The sequence below is a fragment of the Teleopsis dalmanni genome, chromosome 1 (genome assembly GCF_002237135.1).
Source record: "Teleopsis dalmanni isolate 2A chromosome 1, ASM223713v2, whole genome shotgun sequence".
NCBI classification, from domain to species: domain Eukaryota; kingdom Metazoa; phylum Arthropoda; class Insecta; order Diptera; family Diopsidae; genus Teleopsis; species Teleopsis dalmanni.
Genome location: NC_051846.1, coordinates 52,500,257 through 52,508,502, shown reverse-complemented (window position 1 = coordinate 52,508,502; position 8,246 = coordinate 52,500,257). Strand labels below are relative to the sequence as shown.

Below are 8,246 nucleotides of genomic sequence, written 5' to 3'. Positions count from 1 at the left end.
TTATTAATAAATTGACTTACTTTGTTATATTAGAACGAAATCACAAACCAACTGTAGAATAATTGAACTTATTTGATATTATCTGTGTCTACTCATATACGTAGATTTAATAATACCTATTTTTGTTCTGTAAATATCTTTTGTATGTAAAAAATTAAAAGTCATAATATCAAATTTATCAAAGTAATTTTTTTACCAAAGTTTAAAATGTCAATTTTTAATTTCTTTTTTTTATAAGATGACAATTTTTTAAAAAATAATTTTATTTTTATTTTAAGTTTCGAATTTAAAGAATTTTGGCACAAAATTGCCATAACCTGAAGAATATGAAAATCATCTGCGTTTTTCAAAAATAAAGCCGCAGTATTTTGAATAAACGAAAACATTGATTCTTGCTGAATATTGTTAGGAGATGGTCAAAAATGTAAGTTTAATTTTTTATCCATAGAAAAAACGTTTTAGTTTAAGGCAATATTTTAACTTGACTATACTCATATGGTACGTTAAGTTTAAAGTGTTTTTTATTTAATAAACCAAATTTAATCTTTCGTTTTCGTTTCGTTTTCTAAATTTCATTTGTATCGTGCAATCAACAATATTTCAAAATATTTTATTTAAAACCTTACGGCTAAAAATTTTTATTATAATAAACAGCATAAATTTTATTAAATTGCCTCTTGATACTGTTTGTTATAAAACAAATTATGCGTTATGGTTTAACAAGTTAAAAGTGAATATGAAAAGGATATCCTTTAACACATTTATACGCATTTAAAACTTGTAATATAGACAACTTTTATGTAAATTACAATTCGCTTTGAGCGAATCCTTGTTATTTCATTTTACGATTGCAGACAAATCAAATTTCACATATCCTACAGATAAAGCACTTTATTTCTTTGTATTTGTCTGCATAGTTTGTAGTTTATAGATAAAATTTTTATGTTACAATATGTCTCAGTTTACACTATTTCATTGTAGTTTGAAGTGTTTGAATTATAACAACTTCATTAAATATAAATTATAAAAAGTTTCAAACATTCTTATAAATTTTGTCCATTTTTTTGAAAGAATTTTTACCTACCAGATATAATTGCAAGTTTTCTCATAAAAATTTTATCGAATTTTTTTTTTCATTGGTAATAATTAAAATTATTGTTGATACTTTCCACGAGTAGTCAACCGAATAGAATTTCTTATTATTTCTGAATCATTTAAAGAGAACAGGATTTGGAACAGAAGCCAAAGAATAGAAATCCTTAATCAATTGAACTTATCCAAAACAAAAGAGGAACAATAGCAAATTGCTTGTATTGTATTTACCAGTTTTAGTTATTTGATATGTTATTGTAACAGGATAATGCTGATGAGAGATAAAATTTGCAGACACAAACATTTAACTGCCAATTTAATGAAAATTGATTTTAATGATTTCAATTAAGCTTATTAAATGCCAGAAAATATTTGATTTTGTTTGTTATATGATAGCAACAAAAGTATTTTTGTGTTTTACGAACAAAGTGAAACTCCATTTGAGAAAATTGTGTTTGAAATCATTTCACTGATGCGAAGAGCAAATATTTGTAGACCACAGAAGTTGAAGTAAATAAGAAATTCTTTCAGCATTCAATAAATTGATTAATTGATGACTTCAGCAATTGTTTCCATAGTTGAGTAAATTTTCTCACCGCTTAAGAGTTGCTTTTGCACTTGCTCGGTAATTAAAGTTGATATGATGGCATTCGCAGCCATTTTTGCCATTAAACAGGAGGACAGACATGCTGGGAAAATGTCTTTTATTTTCTTTTTTACAGTTTCTTAATTGAAAGATAGTTTTAAGTCTCTGCACACATGCTGTTTAAATGCAGCTTAATGGAAGCTCTCTTTTCCACATAAATACATTATTTCTTGTTTCTATTTTTTTTCCATCCTTCATACACTTAGTGCACAAAAGGGTGCTTAAAGTTTGTTTATAGTACATAGTATAGTTGAATAGAAATATCTTAAATCCTCAATCGACTTTGCTAAGTAACTGAACATTAAAAAATATATTTTCTCATTGCGCATAGAAAAAGTTTCTGCATCAAAAGTAACCGGAACTATTATATTATATTTCAGTTATTAGATATTACTTAACCGATTTGTATAGAACGAGTTTCTTTCTATATCAAAAGTATTTGGAACTGTTTAAAAAAGTAATTAAACAATATATATTTAATCGCGTTTGAAAGTAGGCCCCATAATTGATAATAGTTCAAAATAACTATGGCAGTCCCAGCCCTCTTTATATTTTTCGTAGGTTGACTAGAGTGGTTTTTAACTTTTGCAGCAAATTTTTTTTAAACGCAGTCAATTCTAAACGCCTAAGTCCGGTGTTTGATGTCATTAGTTAATTTAAATTTTTTGTCGAAAACTCTTCCTCAACTATTACTTTGTGCCAACGCAGTATACTTCAAAATCGAATTGACATAACAACTAATGTAAGCTTTTGGGGTAATAGCTTGCTTTTAAATCTCGTATGGTAATACAGTATTGTACTACCACCACTGTAGATTATTATAAAAGATTAATAGAACTAAGTTTTTATATATTTGCATGTCTGGTATATCTGGATTTTATTTTCTTAAAATATAAACTATAAAAATAATGTAATTTGCATAAAAAGTCAAGGCTCCTACAACTTGAACAGATATCTGATCTGGATAAATTAGAAGTATATCCAAATATATTATAACAGTAATTTATGAAAAAATTAAGTATGGCCGAAGGTATGGTCTTTAGTTCACGCAGCGAATTATCTTTTATGGCCTCAATGGTCTCAAGACGCGTTCCTCGCAATGGCAATTTGAGTCGGGGGAAGAGGAAAAAACCACGCGGGGCTATATCTGGAGAGTACGGTGCTTGGTTGATGACATTAATGGAGTTTTTGGCCAAAAACTGCGACACAACCAACGCTGTGAAATCCATGAGTTTTCCTTCCATAATTCCTTCCATGGCCTCTTTTTGCGAATGGCCTCACGCAAACGACGCATTACGGCCAAATAAATAAATAAATAATAAAAATTGAACGTCCGAAAAGAATTCATAGTGTACCACACCACGAATATCGAAAAAAACAGTCAGCATAACCTTGATTTTGGACCGACTTTAGCGTTCTCTTTTCGGTTTCGACTCACCTCCGAAGCACCATTCGGTTGATTGTTGTTTGGTGGGCATGTAAAATTCATAGACCAATGTCTCATCACCAGTTATGATGCGTTCGATGAATATTGGGTTAGGATCTGCGTTGGAAATCATATTTTTGGCCACATCACAACGACGCTTTTTTTGAATGAAATTCAGCTAAAAATCACCACACGAAAATTTTTTGACTTCTTTGTTTAGACGCCAAACAAAAACTAATCGTACGATATGCGTTAAACTTTGACAGAATGTGTATAATAGTGTTGTCAGCGTGAAAATAAAAATTTACCGATTGGATAATTCAAAAGGTAAAATTCTCGTTCTTTTTTGATCACAAGGTATATAAGATTTGCTCTTTGCGAAAACATAACATTTGACAGTTTGCAACAGTGATGCCAAAACGTTACGTTAGCAAGCGACTTGTTATTTTTTGCCACACTTCGGACCTGCCGAATGCATCTAACATAAAATTAACAACGTGTATACACTATGTGATATATATGCCTTCAACATAACAATCCGGATATTCAGGTATTATAATACGGGTATCATAATAGTAGTACTTTATAACGATAATAAAACACAAAAAAATCTTTAGTTTTTTTGTTAATATTTATCTTCTTAATAAAACTTGATTTTTTCAACTTTTCAATTTCAAATAAGTTTTTTTCATAGTTACTTGTAAGTAACTGCTCAAATCATACCCTTATCACTATAAAAATAATTGATATGAAGTTGTTACCAACAAGTTTGATTTCTTTTATGAGAATATTATATTGAATTCCCACCCAAGGGAAAATGTTAACAATCTTAAATAAGTGTATAAGCTCTGCTCTATCAAAAGCTATCATTAATGTCCTTAAAAAAATTGGATATGTGATCCTTGTATTATATGTTAAGTGGGTGTATGTGTACTTTACACTAAGTAAACTGAAAAATATATTTAAATAAAAGGAACCGAAAAAATTTATAACAAGCGAAGGCAAATATTACACATATCATCAATCATTTCCATAAATCCTATAAAAATCAGCGAAGTAATGGGAAGTTTTGAGGTTAAAATAGCGTAGCGTTTTGTTTAACTATGACACCGAATCCACGTCATCAACTGACAAATTTTACAAGTCAATGAATTGTGAAAACTGTTTGGTTTTCTACTTAAATGGAATTTTATTTGTAGATACGGAACGTGCATAAAAATGATTTTCATCGTTTTTTTTTATACAGGATATAAAAAAGTTTTGAAATTTTTAGTTATGAATATTTTTAATATTTAACTTGTAACTATAAAAACCTTGTTTCTTGGGTTTTTAAGTATTTTTTAAGTAGATTTATTAAATTATTTGTATTCATTTAAATTATGAAAGTAAATTTTAGAGGGAAGTCACAAAATATATAATCCAAAAAAAGCTCTTCTCCTATTGTACATTTTTCAGAAAACAATATACGTCACATAAAAATGTGGTTGCTGTTTATGTAGATGTTAGAAAAAATATACTAAAAATTACTAAATATTTAATATAAATTAAGCTAAGCTATATCTGTCCTAATTTTTTAATGCGAACATGTCATTCTTCTCATATTTTTTGATTGACTATCATATCCCTGTTATAAAACTTTGCTATAGTGTGTAAGTCGCTCATATCAATTGTGAGCCGAACTTTGGTAAGGTTGATTTCGGACCAAACCTTATTTTGGTAGTTTTGTTATCACCCATAGGTTCAATAGTCGCGCACAAGTCTGTCGTTAGATTCTTATTATGGCATATAACCTCTTTGAGGCACTCACTATACGTACCGCTTTATTCTGTCAGTTCTTTCGATTATGTAGTTTTTGTTTTTAGAAAATGAAATTCTGTCACCTAGAGGTTTAACATACTCTGCTATTGTAAGATGTTTTACATTTGTGCTGATGAAATCATATTGTTTTTTTTCTGCTAGGGTCTAAAAATAATAGGTAAATTAGAAAACAACGCTTAGTTAAGATGGTATTCTCTTAGAGCTGTTGCCCACATTGACTATTATTAGTTTTTAGCTATACCCCTCTCTAACTCCTGAAGCGAAGACTTTAGAGGATATTTAGTTTTTAAAATTGATTTGGTTAATGTGATTTTCATTTTTTCACAATACAATATCAATAAAATTACTTATTACTATACTACCTTATGCCTCTGTCAAGTTAATCTGTTATATTATATTGTTCTTTCTATATTTTGTAATATTTTAAATACGTTTGTTAACTTATTTTACTTAAAGCTACTCACTTCATTTTATATACAACAATAAACATATTTGTAAAGTAATAATTTTATAAAACATTATCTGCATATTAGCTAAATAAATAATGAAATCAATTTTCTAGGAATCTGTAATATTTTAAGGCCACGTGAAATATAGACATCTTGATGAAAAACATCATTGTACAGTAACATACCTATATACGTCTTGGTATAAGAAACTAATAGTCTACAATAAATCATGTAGTTCAAGTCTATATGCTTTGAACTAATGGTTTCCGATTATGGAGCAATTTAGTTCAATATTGAATATTGAATTTAATATTGAAAGATTGTTTATACCCATTGTATACTTTAATCGCATATATCAAAAAAAAATTTCTACTTTGCTTTATTCATATTCAGTATCATAGTGTGTTCAGTGTATATTACTTCAAAGTTCATTTTTTAATGATGGTCAGACAAATTAATCCGACAATAATTGCAAAATGACTTCAAAATTTATTTCAACTAAATAAGAATTTTTCAATAAATCATTCAGAATTCCGCAGAGATAAATCATATTTCACAAAGAGAAAGTTAGTTGGCATGACAGTGGATGCTGTGCATTAAAAAAGTTTCTAAGTAATTTGAATTTTATTGCAAAGTAAACAGCAGTAAAAATGTTTTTAATATGATGAGGGTGAGGGTGTTTATGTCTCAGCACAACACAATTACTTACAAATACACAATTCAGCAAGAACAATTTTAGACTTTAATTCAGACATGTACTTAAAGGTACTACAAAATTTGATCAAGTATTTATGCACAATTAAATCTCAAACCTCAAAATCTTACAATGTAAGTCAATGTTATATATGTTTTTATCACAAAATTTCTGTCTCAATAGTTTTAATTTTCAAAACGTTGAACTTTAAATAAGTTCTGTTGGCTAAAAGCTGATTATACGTCATTATGTTGATTTAAAAAAATTATTACTAAATATTTTTCAGAAGTATGATATTTATAAAAATCTGTCTTACTACAATGGCAGTCGCGACTACAAAAGTACGCACATTCACTAGTATACCTATGTGAATGTGGGTACTTTTCTTGTGATAATATTAGATGATAAATATCACTTCTAACAATCACTTCCTATGAATTAAATGCTTTCTACGACAAACGTTTAAATTTTTAATTAATCAAATCAGTTGTGTCAGTTTCTACAAATAGAAATGTTCAAAACAGTTAAATTTTTGGAGAGAGCCTGATCCACACATTATTGTGCTCAATAGCTTTTTCCATGTCTTCATAATTACAGCTAATACAGAAGTCTCTATTGAAGGCATCTATTATAATCGCATGCATACCTATATGTAAGACAGAGATGCCAGTGTTAGATTGTTATATATCAGATTTATTTTCTTTTTTAGACATTTTCAGTTATTTTCTGTCTAAAAAGACGTTTAAAGAAGGGTACAGAAATGTACTGACACGAAAATATCTAAAAATTTCATTCTAAACTTAATCGATGTGTAATTATAACAATATTTGTGCACTTTATATTTTCAATTAGAAGAAAAAGCATCCACAAATTATCCGCAACAACAATTCAATGGTACAATTGAACATCTATATTATCTATAGAAACATTTAGACATACATGGAAAAGTTAGATAAAGGTTATGTAGTTAGAGTACGCTATAAAAACGAAATTCCGGTTTCGAGGATAAAGTTCTGATGTACACTGTGACATTAAAAGGGGTATGAATATGCACTTCTAAAATATAAAATATCTAAAACCTCTTATCTTAACAAAGCTCCAATGGCATTAACCAATTTCTTCATTAATCAACACCTTAGCATATCTCTTCAAAATTAACAAGAAAAGGAAGTATATGCGCCTTAATATAATAGCTGTAATCTTCATGATAAGAGGCTGTGTGCGAGATGGTCCAGGAGTTATTAGAGCTATTAAATGTAATTTATCTATAATTGAAAAGAATTAATAATACTAATGCCGTTTTCGATTGGTAATTCTGTGGTAACTTTTTCAATCGAGATTTACTTTCAGTGAAATTTTTATTTTCGATCGGTAATTCTTGAGTAAAATGTATATCACTCGAGATTAAGTTATAACACTCTAGATATTTTGCCAGAGTAGCAAGATTACACTGAAATTAGCAGCTGTTTTATATGACTTGACAAATAAAATGTGATTGGATTCGATGTAATATATAATAATATATATACAATATATTATATATATATACATCATATATATATATTAATATACATGTAATATATAGATATATATTATATTTAATAAATACTACAAAATAATAATACTACTACAAAAATGTTAGATTACTCTGAAAAGTTCGATTGGTCAACAAAATTTGACAGATCAAGAGTAAATCTAGATTGAATGCAGATTTATCTATTGAAAACGCCATAACTGTAATTGACGTTTTATGTAATCATAAAAGTAAATGTTTTTTCTGCAGATTTTATTATATTAATTTTCATTTGATTAAACTATCACGAGAGAATCTTGCCATCAAATTTAATTAATAATAACATATTTTGATTTAATTTACTATTTTACTTATTTATATGTACTCTTAATAGAATTTGTCGTATTTATTTATTGCTATCAATAAACCAAAATTCCACTGTTTTATGCTGCTTCGGAACATGGCTTTGATTTAGTGGCTTATATAATAAATTCGCAATGACTCTACTTTCTTTCGTTTTATTAATGCTTAAGTTGAGTGAGTAAACCAACCCAAATCAAAGTAAATTATCCGTGAATTGCCCAAAATCAATATAAAAGCTTAGTGAA

At 28.1% G+C, this 8,246-nt stretch overlaps 1 long non-coding RNA gene across 1 annotated transcript in view; it reads left to right on the top strand.

The window, feature by feature from the left end:
- Positions 1–277: 277 nt before the first annotated feature.
- Positions 278–8,246, top strand: part of LOC119668331 — a 12,374-nt gene continuing 4,405 nt past the window's right edge. The window contains exons 1-2 of the long non-coding RNA XR_005251481.1: positions 278–424; positions 6,635–6,638. This is a non-coding gene — a long non-coding RNA (uncharacterized LOC119668331). The remainder of the gene's footprint in view (positions 425–6,634; positions 6,639–8,246) is intronic.